The sequence below is a fragment of the Macrobrachium nipponense genome, chromosome 18 (genome assembly GCF_015104395.2).
Source record: "Macrobrachium nipponense isolate FS-2020 chromosome 18, ASM1510439v2, whole genome shotgun sequence".
Classification (NCBI taxonomy): Eukaryota; Metazoa; Arthropoda; class Malacostraca; order Decapoda; family Palaemonidae; genus Macrobrachium; species Macrobrachium nipponense.
The window spans coordinates 83,832,709-83,853,907 of NC_087211.1; the positions used below are offsets into that span (position 1 = coordinate 83,832,709).

The 21,199-nt window shown below is 50.6% G+C and overlaps 1 protein-coding gene and 1 pseudogene across 3 annotated transcripts in view; one reads left to right on the top strand and one right to left on the bottom strand.

Moving 5' to 3' along the window:
- LOC135197301 (protein peste-like) overlaps positions 1-21,199 on the bottom strand; it is a 76,160-nt gene that overhangs the window by 40,422 nt on the left and 14,539 nt on the right. The gene's annotated exons all lie outside the window — the stretch shown is intronic.
- Positions 1-21,199, top strand: part of LOC135197340 (protein peste-like) — a 38,184-nt pseudogene that overhangs the window by 9,016 nt on the left and 7,969 nt on the right.

Sequence of the window (21,199 nt, forward strand, 5' to 3'; positions counted from 1 at the left end):
GAAGATTTTCATGAGACGTAATTCAAATGAATCGGTAAAAAGTCTCAACAAATTCAAATGTTTCAGTAACAAATCTCAACAGGTCGGATTGATATGTGGAACTACACGAGAGAGACCAGTTTCTTCAACCCGCCTTGCAACAAAGTCACCGGGTCTACTGGCGAGTTTTTTGAGCCAGGTCTCGAAAGGGACAAGATAGTGTTCTACACTTCAGACCTTTGCATGTTTGTATTTGGGGTCCTGTGATTTTTTTTGTATTTGGGGTCCTGTGATTTTTTTTTGTATTTGGGGTCCTGTGATTTTTTTTGTATTTGGGGTCCTGTGATTTTTTTTGTATTTGGGGTCCTGTGATTTTTTTGTATATCTGTAATGAACTCTACAACTTCTATGAACTGCAAGGGAGTTTTGGGGTGTGTAGTATGTACTAATGTAATGAACTTCATAACTTGAACTGTACAGGAAGTTGTAACAACCGCTGAATACCAAGGTATAAAGCTGCTTTCTTTCATCAACAGGAGTTTGTCGTTGCACTACAGAAAGATGTGAAGTTGGAAGGAGTGAAAGCTATAGATTTTGGGGAAGTAATCACACATTGCCAATAGTACTATGGTTCCTGAGAATGAGTGCTTCTGCGTTGCTGGCACGTGTGCTCCAATGGGTAAGAAGAACTTGGGGGGGGGGGGAAAAATAAAAATGGACATTGTCATTTTGTTCATGACACTTACCTGTCAGATATATATATACAGCTGTATTCTCCGAAGTCAGACAGAATTTCAAAACTCCCGGCACACGCAGTGGTCGGCCAGGTGGTTAGTACTCATTCCCGCCGCTGGGAGGCGGGTGTCAGGAACCATTCCCATCTTCTATTCAGATTTTCTTCTGTCGCCGGTAATGTAAACACCTGTTTTCAAACATCTAACTCACCTGGTAGTTATATATATAGCATACGTCCCTGACGTCGGCTATATATATAACTACCAGGTGAGTATGTTCAAAAATTTATTTTATCATGAAAATAACATTTTCATTACCTCAGTCTAGGATTTTGGAACTTCATTGCCGCTTAAGGATCTTGGTTTTTCATTGCCGCTTAAGGATCTTGGTTTTGGTTTTCTTTTTGGTTTATTAAGTTGGATTTGCGGCTAGGCATACGCTATCATAAATTGATTTAATTTTGAACTTCTTGACATAAGAAGTCTGATTCTAGTTAGGCTAGTTTCAGACTTTGTTGTCTGCAAGGGGTTAGGTGAGAATAACAAAACTTTCGATATATTCTCACTTAATATGCACGACGTGTACATAATTCTTGTTGAAATATCAATGTAATTAGTGTGATAATTGACTGATTCCGAAGGAAGATGTATGATTCGTATGTATGCAAATTAGAGCGTAATAGAATCAGGAGGTCTTCCTCCAAGATCAGTAAAACAGAGTAAACTTTATTTTGCCTAACCATTTTGGTGGGTATGGCCTACGGGCTAGAGGAAGTGTCTGTGAGAGGTAATGCCCTTTCTGTTATGGTGGATTACATCAGTAATTGGAATCTAAAGTGCTCGCGCTCCAATTAGTGTTGTGAGTGTAGTGATGTTGAATTAGTGCCCCTAGTGTTGTGGAGGGGGCGTCAGATCGGCTTTATAACGCCTTTAGGTCTAGACCTCTGTCGGACTCCCAGGACCACAGGGAGAGGGCATGTCGAAAGCCGAAGGAGGGTTACGAGGAACCCCCACCGATCTGGCGTCCCTTCGGCAGGACCTGAAGACGCTTCCCAGGCTGCCAAAGATCGTGCACGTGCATGAATCCTGAAGGATTGCTTCTCGTCCTCCAAGGCGTCCTCCCCATACAGGGGTTGGAGCTCTTGGAAGGACTCTCACCCTTTAAATAGAAGCTTATTGAGGAGGACGCTTCACGTCCTCTCTCTCTCTCTATTGTCATGCGATTGTAATCGCCGCCTTAACATTTTGACGACTTTCCAACGCATGGGGGAAAGAAGAAGGAAATAGGACGTCATATGAGCAGAACGCTGTTAAGCGCCCAGATCGCCTTATCATTGTTACTGTGAAAAGGAAGAAGGCGTCCCCTCGTTTCTTCTCACAGGATCAGCCCACCTTCTCGGTTGGCCTCGTTTTCGCCAAGAGAAGGGCAAAACACATTTACTGCAGGAAGGATTTGAGGCTGGTCTGTCTGTCAAGTCAGGCATTCTCCTCCTCCTTTTTCCTTGCTCGTCGCTTTCTACATCCTCGCACCCAAGAACACACAAGGCGTCCTTTTGAGTGCGTTTTCTGGAATGTGGCGATGAGCGTGACAGAGACGCAAGATGTCGCACAGGCGGCCGCCGTTTTTGTCAGGAGTTGCGAACGTCCATAATACTCGTCCGGACGACGATCACCGTACATCGGCTTATGACTAGCACGCTTCATGAGCGTCGCTCCCCTTGAAGACAGGACACTTTTGAGGACGCTTTTCGGGACGCCTCCGTATTTGATAAGCAACGTTCATGTCGAAGATTTTACCAAGACGTTCAGGAAGAAACCTTGGTTTCTTAATAAGAATCTTATCGACGTTTGGGTATGATGGCGGATAGGAAATATCTACTTCCTTCCATAAACCCTAGAGATGAACACGAATTCTGTCTCTTCCGCTATTTATGAGGAAATCACGAAGATATAAAGAGTTCCTGGATTAACTTCCTTCCTTAAGGAGATATATATATTCTTTCTATCGTTCTATTAACGAAAAGAACGAAGATAGTAAAAATTTTTTCCTTTCTCTATCTGCCTCGGCAGGGAAAGAAGGTAGTAGAGTATCTGCTGTATGATAATACGATACGGTCGAATCATAAGCACATACCGTAGTTACTTCTTTGCTGTGCAACTCAATTACCAGTATCCTTCCAGGACTTTCCTAGGAAGGACTACGCTTAAAGGGATTGTTAAGACAATACCTAATTAGCTTCTAGATTTATCGAAGTCTTGTTTCACTTAAATATGCATTAATAAGAACTTCCTGAAGTTCGATGATAATTTTATAAGATTCCTTTATTGAATGAGTAGCTGGCAACTCTGGAAGAGTAAGGCCAGATGGCTAATGGAGACTGCTATCGCTTAGACCAACGCAGTGTTGCTATCGCTTAGACCAACGCAGTGTAACCATCTAGTTCTCGGTCCTGAGAGGTCGGTTACATCTCTCTCCCCTGCGGGATGGAATAACTAACCGTATCTCTCCCCTACAATCGCGGTTTTAGCCTCGGATTGAGGGGATAGTTAAGCAAACATAAATAAAATATTGTCTGCCTTTTGCTAAGAAGCTTTCAATAAGAAAGATATTACAACCTTTCAATGCTGCTTACCGTAGGTAACATTATTAAAGGAATCTAACGCAGCAGAACACTATATTATATAATGCTCTCATGCTTACGAAAGCATGGCTTATTAGAGTACATGCTTAGTGAGAAGATGAATGTAGTGGAGAATTCACTTTAAGACTACGGTATGGTCAAGTCTTATGCACATACAGAGGTTAACTACAGAATTCCTAGTATCCTTACAAAGGTTTCCTAGATTAATGCTGTTTACCACAATGTGGCAGTATTATAAAGGATTCTAATACGGTTAAGCGTAATAACAGGCATCCGGTATGAAATGGGAGAGGAAGCTCTTCCCAGGACGATTTGGCCAGCCAGATAGATTATCTGAAAGGGCTGTTCAGAAACATGGATATTTAGTTCCTAGATTGGTATTTGGAGCCCTGGACCTGCAGTCTCGAGGCCCTGACTTTTTCTCTAGAATAACTATCCAACCTACATGGATAAGGTTGTCAGGTTGGTTCTAATGAGCTGGCATCTAGAAGAAAAGACTAGTAATCTTTAAGAAGAATTAGGGGTCATAAAATGCCTCTTCTGCGTTCGGGACTGCGCTGCCGAAAGGGAACATTAAGGTCCTACCTGCCGTAAGCCCAGTCTCTGACCAGGAATTCTGCCCTTTCCTCGATTCTGCGGGTGGAATCGGGAAGACTTTACGCTGAATTCTTGGATACTTTCTGTCATGTAAATGGGTTAGTTCTCATTGAAAAAAGATCTTAACATTTTATCGCATAAGCGGATAAGCTCTCATTAACAAAATTCGAAAGAGCTCTCATCCAGGATAAAGACTTGTAGACTACGTCCATGAAGTCTTATGTCCAATATCATAAGAAGCTTGAACTGTCCTTTTTGATCCTCTGTTCTCACTTGAGGATCTCCATTCGAATAATATTAATTCGTTCTCTTGGCAAAGAGAACGAAGACAGTCTATTTCCATTCTCTCTCTTCCTCGTCGAGGAAAGAATGTAGTAGAGAATTAGATGTTCAAGTGACTACAATACTTACATATTTTATCTTTGCGTCATATTACTAATGTAGGGTTCAAGTCATATACGCATATCATAGTTACCTCTACAGATGGCAACCGAAAGGACTGTTATTTTAAGTGTATTTAATCGGTCCTTCCTGCAAACTTCAAGGAGTTTCCGGTGTAAGGACAACGCTAAAAGGTATTGTTACAACAACACCAACTCATCTTCTGCATCTAGCAAATTATGTTTCGCTTAAATATTATGCCTGCTTGAGAATTTCCTTCTGATCGATAATAGTAACAAACCTATTCCTTCGTAGAATAGAGTAGCTGGTAACTCGGGCAGAATAGTGCAAGACGACGATAGAAGGCTGCTGTCATTGTGGATGACGCAGTATATTTAATCGGTACTCCCGTCAACTTTCCAGGAGTTTCCGATTTAACATTTGGTTAAGCGTAGTGTTACGACATTACAAAATCAGCTTCTGTATTTAGCGAATTGTTTCGCTTAAATATGCCAACTTGAGAGTTTCTGTTCAAATAATGGCAAATCTATTCCTTGGTAGAACAGAGTAGTTGGCAACTTGGCATAATACTGCGAGAAGGTGAACGTAAGCTGCTGTAACTGTCACCAATTCAGTATCAGGTAGCTCACTGTTATGCGCCGTTGGTTACGTCTCTCTCCCCCGCGGGATTAATTGACGAACCATATCTCTGCCCTACAATCATGGACTTTAGCCTCGGGTTGAGGGGATTTCTAGTAATCATGAATAAACACTACTTCCTTTTACTAAGAAATTTTCAACAGAGATATCTCTTAGACCTGTTCGGCGTTGGTTACCGCACTGTAACAGAATTCTGTACGAGTCTACCACGGCATAGCACTATAATAATGCTCTCCTGCTTATGCAAAGCGCATCCTTATTAGGGAAGGAAGCATGCTTAGTGAGGGAATGGATGAGTCTGCTGGGGACCATTTCCTCACTGGAGAAGCTTGTTTCCCTGAATAGACTGCAATTCAGACCTCTACAGTTTTTCCTACAGGAGAACTGAAATAACATCAAAGATCTAGAAATAATTCTAAACATCTCTCAATGGGTTGAGGATCACCTCAGGTGATACCGAGAGGGTGCCAGGCATCCGGACAGAGGTACAGAGGTCCTGGCACATAATCTAAAAGAATTGGAAGCAATTTGGTTGGCTCTCCAGTTCCTCGAAGAGTGAGTTTTTGGTCGAGTGGTCCAAATCATCTCGGATAATTCCGTAGCTCTCTCATATCCCAAGAAGAGAGATGGTTATCGGCATAGGCACGGAACATAATGATCCTCAAGAGGTTCGTTACACTATTGCACGTCCGTGTGGATCTTCTCGATCGACGGCAGCAACTACTGACGTCTGAGTAATCCTCGCTTAGAAGTATGTCGAGAGTTGTGGAGACTTTGGGGACGTCCTTTCGTAGATTTCTTCGCAATATTGAAGACGAAGAAGCTTCCTCTACGTTGCTCCCTTATTCTCGATCCGAGAGCTGTAGCAATAGACGCCATCATATAGTATGGAATGGGGATAGTTGGTTAGTCTCTTTTCCCCTATTCAAAAGCTTAGGAAATCTGATAAGATAATCGCTGGCGTCAGAGGGAGCGAGAAAGACGCTGATCGCTCCATGTTGGCCTTCGAGAGGCTGGATTCACAGAGGTCACGTCCTTCAGAGAGCACTTTCCAAGGACCCTTCCCGAGAGAATCGGTCTACTCTAACAGCCTCACCTCTCCGCTCTGAGTCTGAATGCGTTCAGACTGTCGAGAAGCGAGAGGATCTTCAAGATTAATTGCAAGTTTCATTGCCAAAGCAAAGCAGTGCTGCATATTTTGCAGTGTACCAATCGGAGTGGGCCATTTCTGGAGATAGTGCAGGAAGAATGACTGTTCCTCCACCTCGACCTCTGTGAATTACTTTACCGTCTTCCCTTTCCGTCTGAAGTATGGGATAAGCTAGCAGTCCCAACGATTGTAGAATACGGAAATATGTTGTTGACGGCCTCTAGGCTCAGAGATTCGGATCTGTCAAACAACAAAGCCCTTCACGATCTTTGAGGTCTGTGGAAATCTTGAAATGGTCTAGATCGAAGCTTCCGGCATGGAACTTAGACGTAGTCTGAAGTTCCTGATGTCAAAGCATTTTTTCGAACCTCTCCTTCTGTAAACTTAATACACGTGACCAGAAAGGTGAATTTTCTAACCACTCTAGCTATGGCAAAGAGGGTTAGTGAGGTTTTAGCCATCATCAGAGGTTTTGGCTTTAGAGGACATAATTCGGTGTCCTCTAAGCCTTCCGTTCTTGCTAAGAACGAAAACCCGTCTAACCCTTGGCCCAGAGGCCTGGAGATCAAGGGGATGGTACAAATTATTGGGCTAGAGCCACAGAGTCCTGTGCCCTGTCGGGGCTCTCAAGTTTTATCTTGATAAAACTAAAGAAAGTCGAGGTCATTCGGACAATCTGCGGTGTTCCGTAAAAAGACCAGACTTGCCCATGTCGAAGAACGGCCTGGCCTTATTTTTAAGGAGTCTTTCTAAGAGGCTCATTCGACATGTTTGAACAAAGATTTGAAACCTTATAAAGTAAATGCTCACGAGGTGAGGGCGCGGCCTCGGAAGCATTTCAACAGAGCATGGCACTCAGTTATATCCTGAGTACCGCGTTTTAGCGAAGCAACTCTGTGTTCGCTTCACACTCCCTGAGAGATGTGAAGACGTCATATGAGATCTGCTGCTCGCTTGGGCCATACGTGTCCGCAGACAGTCTTGGGGGCAAGAAGTACCTCTCCTCCTATCCTGTAGAAAATGGTTAGGAAGAGCTCTTAATTTTAGTTGTTGAGTTGCCGCCAATGGCGGACTTCTTAACTCTTAAGCCTTAGTTAAAACACCTTAACTTTGGCTAGGTTGGTCAGGTGGTGATATTTATTTTACTTCTTAGCCCTCATGGTATAGTCAATATGGTCTAGACAGATTGTGGTCACGCCCCCGTTGTCATATCATCTAGAACTCGCCAGCTATACAGGTCACGTCCTTGCTGGAGACTAGTAAAGCAAAAGCAGACTTGGATGACAGTAATCACGAAGTCAGCTATGCTAACAGGTAAGGAACCAAGATGTCTTATCATCTGCATGTGAAATGTTTCCCAAAATCCTTTTATTCTGTCCCTCCCCACCAATGTTGGGAATCAGCTATATGTATATATATGACAGGTAAGTGTCATGAACAAAATGATATTGTTATGATACAATAAAGTTTGTTCATACTTACCTGGCAGATATATAATAATCAAGTACCCGCCCAACCTCCCCTCGGGACAGTGCATTAGAAAACCTGAATAGAAGATGGGAATGGTTCCTGACACCCGCCTCCCAGCGGCGGGAATGGGTACTAACCACCTGGCTGACCACTGCGTGTGCCGGGAGTTTTGAAATTCTGTCGGACTTCGGAGAATACTGCTACATATATATCTGCCAGGTAAGTATGAACAAACTTTATTGTATCATAACAATATCATTTTTGTCAACGTTAGTTCAATGCTATTGTGGGTAATCCATAGAGGAATGGTCCAAGGCTTGGTAAATCTTAGATATTTCATATTTTAAGAATGACACATTTTAGCATTGATCTTAGAGACTGGTTAAACAATTATTATATGTAGTACATTGATAAGTGTAATATTTATCACGTACCAGAAATTGTGATGCTTAAATTCATATGTGAAAGATATGAAATGAAGTTGGTAAAAGTAGCTTATTGGTCATGTAAGGTAGTATATATTAGGAAAAAGTGCAACATGTATTATTGTCATTTCTCAAATAGTACTTGAATTGGTTGGATATAAAGTGTCTTCTTTGTTGCTTACAGGCTTAATCAATGCTGAGTCGTGCAGGATGGGTGCTCCAGCCTTTGTATCCTTCCCGCACTACTTCAATGCTGATCCTTTCTTGCTTGACCAAGTCAAGGGGCTCTCGCCCAATGAAGAAAAGCACGCATTTGTCATGGACATTGTGCCGGTAAGTTGAAATAAGAGTTTTCAAAATGAAGCGTGGAATAAGGATTTGTTCAGATACGAATACAAACCATCGGTCCTTTATAATAGGAAGGTAACTAGCGGCAGCTGGAACAGTCGTAAGCTTCGAACAAGGGAGTTCGGTAGTTAACTGCTTGTCCGACAGTGCAGGCACCGCGCGACTGGGAGGTGAAGAGCCACTTTGCTTTCGGCCGTGTTGGTGGATGGACGTGTTCTACATCTCTCTGCCCACTTCTTCGTTGTATGCTTTGTGTTTTGTCTCAAACTTGGTTTGTTTGTGTGTGTGAGAAATACTGTAAGTACGTGTACTTTGTATTTTTTTCATTGTTATTATTATGGATACTCGTGAATTGGAGCTGTCCCTGCGCCCCCCCATCAGCCGCAGAGTTTGCCCTGGTGTGGAGGGCCGTAAGTGCTGGGCCTTCCGCTCCTTCCCTGAAGTAGATCCCCATGTATTATGTGCTCGGTGCCGGTGGCGTGAATGCTCTTGGGCCGAGCCCTGTGATGTATGTAATTCCTGGTCGGAAGAGCAGTGGGTGCTGTATGAAGGTAGGAGGAAGCGACGTAAGCCTGCCAAGGAGTCCTTGGGAAGCTCTCCGGCGACTCCCTTGATCACAGACACGTCGTCTTCCTTCCTGCCGCCATCTCAGCTCCTGCGTATGGCTCCTTTCCCTTTCCCTTCGGGAGGGGGGGTTGGTTTCTCGTTCCTTCTCTTCGCCCGATCCGTCGAGCGTAGAGGAGGGGGCGAGATACCCCGACATACAGGTATATTCGGGGTCTTCCATTCTCTCGGGGTGGGGCTTGTCCCCCCCCCCCCCCCGTGCAAGGGGTAACCCCTCCTACCAACCCAACCTTTGCCTCCTCAGGTGCTTCTGCTGCGGGTGACGACCTCGGCCAGGTATGGTTCTCGCTAGGTCTCCAGGGCACATCGAGCGTTCGGGAGCTGCTGCATCATCTGGAGGGTGCTGCTCCGGTCACCCATGGACCGGTGACCACCACCCCCGTGTCGACCCCGGGGTATGCCACCCCTCCTCACTTGGTCTATACTCAGCATGTGGCTTTGGTGACTCCTTCAGCTGCGGTGCAGGCTCCAATTGCTGTCTTTTTGAGGAGGGGTGTGCTGCCTCCACCTGGGTTAGTCGCTCTCGCCCCAGCCCCCGACTTTCGGTGCCCTAAGATTTCACCCCTGGATCTGCCACCGGTACCCAGGATGTCGTTGGCTGCTGCCCCGTCTCCTGCTGTACCTGATGTTCCTGCCGCTCCTGCCGTGCCTGCTGTGCCTGGACCAGCCCCTGCCGACATCGTTCCTGCCCGTGGTGTTGCTGCCCCAGTCTCGGGTCCTTCCGGACAGGGAGGAAGAAGGCTGCTTCCTTCCCCCCCCCTAAAAAGTCTCCTTCGGGAGCTTCTAAGGGCCTGTCTCGCTCCGGTGAGACGGGGGTTCTTCCGCTGGTCCTCCTGCTCCTTCGGGAGCGGGGCTCGTCTCTCCTTCCACAAGGAAGAAGAAGACTGGGACCAGAGGGGTACCGGCTAACACTGGTACTTCCTCACCTGGTGTTAGGTTCTACCGCTACATCAGGTTCCAGCTCGGCCTCTCGTTCGCGAGAGGTACCAAGCACACCTGTTCTGCCAGTGAGTGAGGGGGGAGCGTCAGGTCTTCCTCTCCGGTTCCTTCAACTTCCTCGGGTTGCACCGGGAAGGGCGAATCGACACGGAGTGATCATGAGGAGCGTGCTCCTCACGGTCCCACCACGACGCCCTACGAGCCAAGCATGGTCTTAGGACCGACCAGGTCGTACGCGCAAGTGGCAGGAGGAGACCAGGAGGGGTCTGTCGCTGTTCCTCCTTCTGAAGGAGGAAGGTCTCGAGAGGCGTTCTTGTTGGAGGGGCTTGACGGTCCAACTCCGCAAGACGCAGTCACTCCCGAGATCTAGAGGTCATTGCGCTGATTTGTCAGCACAACGACCTTGGGGAAGGATCGTCACTCCCACCTTCTGAGCCCACGTCCCAGCTCGAGTCGTTTTGGGGTCCTAGGAAGGAACCCAAGACGACGGTGGGTCTGCCGCGATCAGAGCGTGCCGACTCTGTGCTGGGCCAGGTGGACTTGCTTGTCTCTGGACAGGAGGGTTCGCTACAGTCTGGTAGGTCGTCCAAGCTACTTCCCCCGCCTCTACTGCGACAGAGGAGGTTCTACGTGCATACAGAGGATCCAATGCCGCCCAAACAGGTTAACCCGGAGCTAGCTAGGCTAACTCCGGGGGTGTGTCTGCAGCAGTTCCTGTCGGAGAACCTGTGGTTCTCACAGCAAGAGGCACTTGCACTGGAATCCACCGCCATTGCGGCTTTCCAGGCAGTCTCCTGGTTGAACCTGTGGTCCCTCACGGTGTCCAAGGTACGGCCACCTCAGGAAATATCACTCCTGAAGGTGACCCGGCTTTCAGGAGGCTGTGCCAGTCTGGAGGAAGAGCCATCTCTTTCTCGCCACCATACGGCAAACCTGTGGGCCAAGCTGGTACTTCGGCATAGGGACTCAGGTCCTCACCGAGTGGACCAGGGCGGCTGGGCGTAAGGCGGCACCGGGTCTTCGCAATGGACCAGTGCGGGGTTCCTCCTCTCTCTTCCCAGGAGAGATGGTGGACGCTGCGGTGGAACGATGGCGCACTGATGACAGTGACCATCTGGTACACCAGGCAGTCTCAAAGGCGTCTGGGCAGCCTCGATTGACTGTGGCCAAGCCCAAGAGCTTGGTTAGCACTTCCTCGGCTGCTAAGACGATCGCATTGTCGAAGCCCCGGGGAAAGACTTTGCCTTCGACTTCTGCCAGGAGTGGTCTCAATCAGCCCTCCTTCCCACGAGGGGGAGCAGGGAAGAAGTCGAAAAGAGGCGGGAAACGCTAGGGGACGGTGTTCCCCCCTCACCTGCTGCCGGAAGTGGGGGGTGCCTGGCAAGCCATTGGGCAACATGGCAGTGCTACGGAGCGGAAACCTGGATAGTAGACGTCCTTCGGGAGGGGTATCTACTACCCTTCGAGTCTCTGCCACCCCTCGCCTCCAACCTGGTCCATCTTCAGACCTACGTTCCTGGAACACCAAAGGACGTAGCCCTTCGACAGGAAGTCCAAGCCATGCTGAGCAAGGAGCTGTGGAGACCATCAGGGATCGGTCACCGGGCTTCTGCAGCAGTCTTTTTTTTTTTTTTTTTTTTTTTTTTTTTTTTTTTGTTTTTTTTTTTTTTCCTGGTGGAGAAGTCTTCGGGGGGGCTGGCACCAGTTGATAATCTCTCGCCCCTGAACTGATTCGTTCGCCAGTCTCGGTACTAGAGGTCGACGAGGTTTACCAGAAGTTCGAGGAATAGACAGCATGGCACCGCACAGCAATATACTAATTAAATACTCATTAGCGGATGTTGGGCTCTGAAAATCTTTTATATCTTGATCAACTTCTGTAGATTTTTTAAATAATCCCCAGTCAGCCTCCCCTACCTTCCATTTTGGTAAACATGGAAATGGAATATTTTTCATAAACTTTAAGTGAATGGGCCAATGATCACTGCCATGATCATTCTGGTAATCTAACCTCAAAGACGAAGAGCAGATAGTGAGGTCAATGGCTGAGTCAGTATTAAGAAAAACATCATGTCTTGTAGGGGAACCATCATTCATTAAAGTGATGTCATTTAAGTCAAGCAGCTGTTCTATTATTAAACCCCACCGGTCGCAGTTTGGCCCTCCCCAGAGGGAGTGCTTGGCATTAAAATTCCCCATCAAAATGAAGGGATTAGGAAGCTGGTCTATCAATGTCTGTAGATAGTTTAATTCTGTGCGTCCTGCAATATTTTCTAATGATGGATCCAGGTATAAAGAACAAATAGTAATCCATTTATAACTGAAAATTTGAACAGCACAAGCCTGCAACACAGTGTTCAATTGAACAACCCTATGATTAACAGACTTGCGGACTATGATGCCTGTGCCTCCTTGAGCACGTTACACCTATCAGGGGTGGAGACCTATGAAATGAGTAATTAAAAAACCCAGGCTTGTGCAGTTCAATTTTCAATTATAAATGGATCACTATTTTTTTTCTGATACCCGGATCCATCATTTGTATTGGGAGCCTATAGAACTTCTCCAGTAGAAAGCCTATATGTTATCCACCATCTCATGCGAGCGAGAGGCTTTTCTCGCAGAGCAGCAACAGAGATGGCTGGACACTTCGGACACTCCTGTGCAGCTATGTACCAGGGAAAGTGTTCCGTCTTCTGTGGTTGGTGTCGTAGACAGGGTTTATCTCCTTTCAGAGCCACTCTTCAGCAGGTAGCGGATTTCCTCGTGTAGCTTACCCAGCACCTGAGCAGGCAGAACAGCATCGAATCCTGGTGTGACTGCAAGAATGGATGAGTGAATGAGTGTGTGACTGGCTTCTCTTCCCCATCTTTTTCTCCCCTCTACCTGTGGGCAGAGGGACGCGGTCGTCACCTCGCTGGAAAAGGACAAGATGTAGGTAAGCTACTCGACCGAGCCCCATCCTATCCCTTTCATTAGGGATAGGAGTGAATATCCACCACTTCCCCCAACAAGGGGATAAGTGGAAGCCAACAAGAGACAAACCCATAACTTTATGTTGACTCTTGCAACAGAAACAAGTTCTTGCTTGCTAGTTTTAAGAGGTACGCTTGCCTCCCTCTTATTACTTGGGTCCAGAGGTCTGACCATTGATCCTGCGGTACATACCCCGATCACTGGGCTGAGGCTAGGATCCCTCCCTCTGCTCTTACGACCAGGGAGGGAATCCAAGGCTGGGCGAACACCAGTCTGTTTTAAGACTCGGATTCCTCCCACCAAGAAGTGAGTCTTCCTATTGTTAAAGGACTGATGGTTTGTAGTACGTATCGGAACAAATGGCAATTTGTCGAAAATTAAATTTTTCCTAACTAGACAAACCTGAGGTCCTTTACATATAGTCCCACCTCATGCCACCCCTGGGCCTAAAGCAAAAGTGATTCTTCACCTCCAGTCACGCGGCGCGCGCTCTGTTGGACAAGCAGTTAACTACCGAACTCCCTTGTTCGAAGCTTACGACCGTTCCAGCTGCCGCTAGTTACCTTCCTATTGTAAAAGGACCTCGGGTTTGTATAGTTAGGAAAAATGCAATTTTCGACAAATTGCCATTTTAAGAGGTACGCTTGCCTCCCTCTTATTACTTGGGTCCAGAGGTCTGACCATTGATCCTGCAGTATATACCACGATCATTGGGCAGAGGCTAGGATCCCTCCCTCTGCTCTTACGACCAGGGAGGGAATCCAAGGCTGGGCGAACACCAGTCTGTTCTTAAGACTCGGATTCCTCCCGCCAAGAAGTGAGTCTTCCTATTATAAAGGACCGATGGTTTGTATTCGTATCGGAACAAATAACAATTTGTTGGAAAATGACAATTTGTCCAAAATTGCATTTTTCCTAACTATACAAACCTGAGGTCCTTTTACAATAGGAAGGTACTAGCGGCAGCTGGATAGGTCGTAAGCTTTCGAACAAGGGGTTCGGTAGTTAACTGCTTGTCCGACAGGACGCGCTGCGCGCGACTGGGAGGTAAACAAATCACTTTTGCTTTGGCCCAAGCAAAAACTGCAGAGTGAGGGGTGGCATGAGGTGGGGCTATGTGTAAAAGGACCTCAGGTTTGTATAGTTAGGAAAAATGCAATTTTGGACAAATTGTCATTTGTTCCGACACGGCATACAAACCTTCGGTCCTTTTACAATAGGAAGACTCACTTCTTGGTGGGAGGAATCTGAGTCTTTTGTGAACAGACTGGTGTTCGCCCAACCTTGGAAGCCTCCCTGGTCGTAAGAGCGAGGGAGGGATCCAAGCCTCTGTCCGATTGATCGGGGTGTGCACCGCAGGATCAATGGTCCAGACCTCTGGACCGAGTACTAAGAGAGAGGCAAGCGTATCTCTTCGTACCAGCAATGTAAGAACTTGTTCCTGTACAGGAGCAAATAGTCATGGGTTTGACTCTTGTAGGCATCCATTCTTCCCCCCCTTGTAGAAGGAAGTGGTGGATATTCTGCTCCTATCCCTAGTGAAAGGATAGGATGGGGCTCTGTCATATAGCTCACCTGCATCTCGTCCTCATCCAGCGTAGTGACGACCGTGGCCCTCTGCCACAGGTAGAGGAGTAGGAAAAGACGGGAAGAGGGAGCCAGTCACTCACTCATTCACACATCTATCCACACAGTCACACCAGGACTCGATGCTGTTTCAGCCTGCGAGGGTCTGGGGTTAGCTACACAACTTGTTGAGCAGCCACCACGGGTCCCAAGGAAAAAGGTATCCAAGGACCTGTGGGCAATATCCCGAAGGTAGAAGGACGTAAAGGTAGTCTGGTTAGACCAGACCCCTGCCTTCAGGACCTGCGCCACGGAGAAGTTCTTACGAAACGCCATCGAGGGGCCAATACTTCTGACTTCGTGAGCTCTCGGACGGGACGTACGGATGTCGTCACTACCATCAGCCTCATACGCCCTCCTGATGACCTCACATAGCCAGAATGAAAGTGTGTTCTTGGATACTTCTTTCTTGGTTACCCCCCGGTGCTAACGAAGAGGCGTCGACACTCAGCCTGAGGTGTCGAGTTCTCTTCAGATAGCGCCGTAGCGCCCTCACAGGACAAAGCAGCATCTCATCCGCATCATTATCGGTGAAGTCCAATAGGGAGGGAATCGTGAATGACTCGAACCTGTCGTCAGGGATCGACGGTTTTCTGAGTCTTCGCAACGAAGTTCGGGACGAAATAGAGCGTCACAGATCCCCATCCCCTGGAGTGTCGTACATCATAGGAAAGACCATGAAGTTCCCCTACTCTCTTCGCCGATGCCAGGGCCAGCAAGAAGAGGGTCTTGAGGGTCAGATCCCTGGTCTGACGACTCTCGGAGTGGCTCGAACGGTGTTAGAGTCAAACTCCTAAGGACGAGAGTCACAATCCCACGCAGGGGGCCTGACGTTCCCTGGGTGGGCAAGACCTTTCGAAGCTCCTCATAAGCAAGGAGATCTCGAACGAGTTCGAGATGTCCAATCCCCTCAGTTTCAGGACGAGCGCCAAGGCGGCTCTGTATCCTTTGACTGTGGGGACTGAGAGGAGCTTCTCTCGGCGAAGAAAAACGAGGAAATCCGCTACTTGCTGAAGAGTGGCTCTGAGAGGAGATAGACCCCGTCTACGACACCAACCACAGAAGACGGCCCACTTCCCCTGGTACACAGCTGCAGAGGACTGACGGACGTTTCCAGCCATCTCTGTTGCTGCGCTACGAGAAAAGCCTCTCGTTCGCAAGAGATGGTGGATAACAGCCAGCCGTGAAGACGTAGGGACTGGACTGCTCGGTGGTACCGCTCGACGTGTGGCTGGGCGAGAAGGTTGTGCCAAGGGGGAATCTCTCTCGGTTCTCCTGCGAGAAGAGCCAGCAGGTCCGGATACCAAATGGCCTGTGGCCATTTGGGAGCCACCAGGATCATCTGAGATTCGGGGTGACAGTGCTCGACTGATCACCTTGCGAATCAGCTGAACGGGTGGGGAAAGGCATAGACGAAGAGGTGTCCCCACGGGTGTTGAAGAGCGTCCTCTGCAGCTGCCCATGGGTCCGGCACGGCCGAGGCAAGAACACCTGGAGCTTCCTGTTGTGCCGGGTGGGGAACAGATCCACGACTGGTCGCCCCCACAGGTCGAAGAGCCTTTCCGCCACATCCTGGTGTAGAGACCATTCGGTCCCTATCACCTGATCCCGACGGCTGAGGCGTGTCTGCTACTACATTCCTCTTACCCTGGAATGTAGCGTGCCGACAGCTCTTATTGAGTGTGCCTCGGCCCACGTCGCACCTGCCGAGTCAACTGGTACAACGGGAAGAGACACTAGGCCCCCCTGTTTGTGTTGACGTAGGCCACCACCGTGGTGTTGTCGCACATCAACACCACTGAGTGTCCCATCAAGCGGTCCTGGAAACTCTTGGAGAGCGAGGACCGCTGCCTTGAGTCCCAGTACATTGATGTGAAGGTGCTTGTCGTTCTCGTCCCACACTCCTGAAGTCAGCAACTCCTCCAGGTGTGCGCCCCATCCCTCGGTCGATGCGTCTGAGAACAGCTGAACCTGTCCGGGGGGGGAGTGCGCAGAGGCACTCCTCTTAAGAGGTTCCTGTCGTCCAGCCACCAGGCTAGGTCCTGCCTCACCTCCGGTGTCAGTGACACTGGAAAGCTTGGGGGATCCGTCGCCTGTGACCAACTCTCCTTTAGTCTCCACTGAAGAGACCGCAGGTGAAGACGCCCGTGAGGGACTAACTTCTCGAGTGACGACAGGTGTCCGATCACGACTTGCCATCGCTGAGCTACCTGTTCCTGCCGAGACAGGAACTGGTTGGCTGCCTCCCTGAATCTGCTGATCCGTGAGTCTGCGGGGAAGACTCGCCCTGCTACCGTGTCGATACGCATACCCAGGTACTTCATCCTCTGCTTGGGCTCGAGATCGGACTTTTCGAAGTTCACAACGATCCCCAGATCGCGACAGAACTCGAGCAGTCGATCCCTGTCCTGTAGCAACTGCGAGCGGGAGCTCGCCAGGACTAACCAATCGTCGAGATACCTCATCAGACGTATCCCGTGCGAATGGGCCCAAGCAGACACCAGAGTGAACACTCGCGTGAACACCTGTGGGGCGGTTGAGAGACCGAAGCAAAGTGCCCTGAACTGGTACACCGTCCCTCGAGGATGAAGCGGAAAGGTACTTCTGGGGAGGACTGATGAATGGGGTATTTGGAAATACGCATCCTTCAAGTCCACTGAAAGCATGAAATCGTTCTCCCTGATGGAGTCTAGCACTGAGCGTGCCGTCTCCATCGTGATAACCGGGTCTGGGCGAACCAAACCGGTTCAGGGGAGAGAGATCTATCACCGGGCGCCAGCCTCCCGTAGACTTTTTCCACCAGGAAGAGTCGACTGTAAAAGCCCGGTGACTGATCCGTGACGATTTTCTACAGCTCTCTTGACTCCAGCATGGTCTTGAATCTCCTGTCTCAATGCTACGTCCTTCGATGACCCTGGAACGTACGACTGCTGTTGGACCGGGTTGGAGGTGAGGGGTGGCCGAGATTCGAAGGGTAATAGATATCCCTCCCGAAGGACATCTACAATCCAGGTCTCGGGCGCCGTAGCGCTGCCAAGTTGCCCAATGGCTGGCCAGGCACCCCCCACTTCCGGCAGCAGGTGAGGGGGAACGCCGTCCCTAGCGTTTGTCCCCCCGCCTTTCTTCGACTTCTTCCCAGAGCCTCCACGGGAGGAGGGGGGGCTGGGAGGAGGGCTGGTTATGGCTCCCCTTGGTAGAAGTCGAAGAAGACAGAGTCTTTCCCCGGGGCTTCGACGCAGCTACCGTCTTAGCCACCGAGGAAGCGCTAGCCGAGCTCTTAGACTTAGCCGCAGTCCGAGGCTGCCCAGAAGCCTTCGAGACTGCCTGGTGAACCAGACGGTCACTGTCGTCAGTGCGCCGTCTGTCCGCCACCGCAGCGTCCACCATCTCTCCTGGGAAGAGAGACGTGGAACTCCGTAAGGTCCGTTGCGAAGTCCAACGCCGCTTCACGCCCCGGCGCCCTGGAAACCCGAGTAAGGACAGCGTCCCTTCGTCGGACCGAACCAGGTTGGCCCACAGGTTCACCGTCTGGTGGGCAAGGAAGGAGATGGCTCTTCCTCCAGACTGGCAAAGTCTCCTGAAGGCCGAGTCATCTTGGGCGGGAGAAATTCCCCCGGAGTTGGCTGCGACCTTAGATACTGTGAGGGACCACAGATCTAGCCAGGAGACGCCTGGAAAGCTGCCATGGCGGTAGATTCCAGGCCGAGTGCCTCTTGCTGCGAGAACCACAGGTTCTCGGACAGGAGCTGCTGCAGAGAGACACCCGGAGTCAGCCTGGCTAACTCCGGGTTCACCTGTTTGGGCGGCATCGGGTCTTCAGATGGCACGTAAAAACGCCGCTGTCGCAGCAGAGGAGGTGGAAGCAGCTTGCTCGACCTGCCAGACTTGAGCGAACCGTCTTGTCCGGAGACAAGCGATTCAACCTGGTCCAGCACTGAGTCCGCAAGCTCAGAACGCGGCAAACCCACCGTCGGTCTGGGTTCCCTCTTCGGGCCCCCAGAACGACTCGAGCCGGGACGTGGGCTCGGATGGTGGGAGCGGCGATCCTTCCGCGAGGTCGTTGTGCTGACGAATCAGCGCAATAACCTCGGCAAAGTTCCTCTGGATCTCAGGAGTGACTGCGTCCTGCGGAGTCGGACCATCCAGTCCCTCAAACAGGAGCATCTTCCCGAGACCCCTCCTCCCTCAAGGGGAGGAACAGCGACAGACCCTCTCGGTCTCCTCCAACCACTTGTGCGTACGACCTGGCTGGTCCGAGCACCGTGCCTGGTACGTACGACGACGTGGTGGGATCCTGAGGGGCGCACCCCTCACGATCACTCCTCAATACCTCGCCCCTCCCCGGTGTAACCCCGAGGAGGTTGAAGGTATGGGAGAGGCAGACCTGACGCTCCCTCCTCGCTCGCTGCAGAACCAGTGGGCTTGGAAGACTGCAGGCGATCGCCAACCCGCGGTGGCGATCGAGCTGCAGACCTAGTCGAGCCGTCTCGCTGTGGAGAACGGCTGGACCGAGAACAGCGGCCCCGGTCTCGTGTGTCAGAGGAGCTGGTGCTGGTCGCCGTACCCGATCGCTCTCTGTGAGAGTGACGGTCAGGCGACCGGCGAGCTCCACTGTCACGGTGAGATCGGTGCGTATCCTCACGGTGCGTCAGTTCGCTGGTACCAGCCGTGGCTGGTGCCGGCGAACGGGGGGACCTCTTCCCAGCCTCAGCCCGTGGCCGGTCATGGACTGTCACGTCCGCCCGCTAGCCAGCTGCTCGCGCGAGAGCGAGAGCTGGTCTGGTGAGAGTCTCTGTGGTGAGCGGCTGTCACCAGTCTTCCGCTCCGTGCCGTGAACCTGACGCTGAGCGGGACTCAGAGGTCTGGTTCTTGGCTGCACGGCCGCTGTTAGGCGACCGTACACTCGGTACCTTCTCGCGAACGAGAGGCCGAGACGGACCCTGCTGCCGTGGCCGAACCACTAACAGCAGGTGAGGAAGTGCCGGTGTTAGCCGGCACTCTCTGGTCCCGTAGTCTTCTTCCTTGCGGAAGAAGAGACGGGTCCTGCCCCCGAAGGAGCAGGGTGACCAGCGGAAGAACCCCCCACCGTCTCACCAGAGCGAGACGGGCCCTTAGAAGTTCCCGAAGGAGACTTCTTGGGGGGGGGGGGGGAGGCGACCTTCTTCTTCTTCGGCGGGGGAGCCTTAGAAGAAGAAGGGGAAGAGGCGGCGGCCGACGACGACGAAGAAGACGAAGACGACGACGACACCTTCCTCCTCTTCTTCTTCTTCTTCGTCAACCTCCTCAGGACCGACGTCAGATCTGTCATCCAGAGCGGAGCCGGGGCTGCTGTTGCCGAAGCAACAGGGCCCGGACGCACCTGTCCGAACAGATCAGCATCGGGAGCAGCGGCGCCAGGAACAGGAACAACGTCAGCAGGTGCAGGCATCACAGGAACGGCAGTAGAGACGGCAGGAGCAGGTACAGGAACGGCAGCAGTGGTCAACGTCACGTCCGTGGACGGCGGCTGGGCAGGTACGGCAGGCTGTGCAGGCGGTCCAGATGGCGGATACGGACCAGCGGCACAGACTCATCTTGGTACTGGTGGGAGGTCCAGGGGCGAGCTCTTCGGGCACACGAAGTCCGGTCGCGGCAGCACGGCAAACCCAGGTGGCGGCATCACACACCCCCGAGGTACGGCGACTGGCCCCTGCACCGATGTAGTAGGTGTTACAGAGACCGCGTGCGGGATGACACCAGGTGAGGCGGTGAAGCGTAGCCGGGTTGTGTAAGGGTTCGTGGTGGTGGTCGAACCGTCGCATGGGTGACCGCCACGGAGCCAGCGAGATGGTAGAGCAGCCCCTGGACACTCGGCACGCCCTGCAGCCCCAACGATGCCCACACCTGTCCGAGGTCGTCCTTCGCGGCAACCGCACCTGAGGAAGCAAAAGTCGGGTGATTAGGAGGATCCTCTACCAAGCTCGCGCGAAGACGAACGGATAGAGGACCCAGAGTACAACTCGACGTCAGGGTATCTAGCGCCCTCCTCCACACTCGACAAGTCAGGAGAGGAGAAGGACCTAGAAACCCCCCCCGACCCGGGAAGGGGCAAGGCGCCAAACGTGGAAGTTGAGCGGCGGGCGGCAGGAAAGAAGACGAAGTGTCCGTAACCAAAGGAGTCGCGGGAGAGCTTTCCGACGACTCCTTTGCAGGCCTTCACTTCTTCCTGCCCTCATACAAAGTCCACTGCGCCTCCGACCAAATTATTTACAAAACCTTCACATGGCTCTGCTCGGGTGCATTCGCGCCCCCGACACCGAGAGCGCACAAAATATGAGGGTCAATCTCCGGGAATGAGCGGAACTTTCCGCATTTACGCCCTTCGGTACCCGGGCATAGTCTCCGTGGGGTAGCGAGGCGAGGAGATTCCATCATTGACCAATAAATCACAATAATTGGAAAGAGAGAAATGATGTATTTACAATGATTTCTTCATACACAAACACAACCATATACTCAGGAAAGCAAAGGCAAGACGAGAAGAAGGCGGGCAGAGAGCGTCGAACACACACGTCCACATCGCTGTGAGGCCGGGGAAAGCAAAAGTAGATTTGTTTACCTCCCAGTCGCGCGCGCGCGCCTGTCGGACAAGCAGTTAACTACCGAACC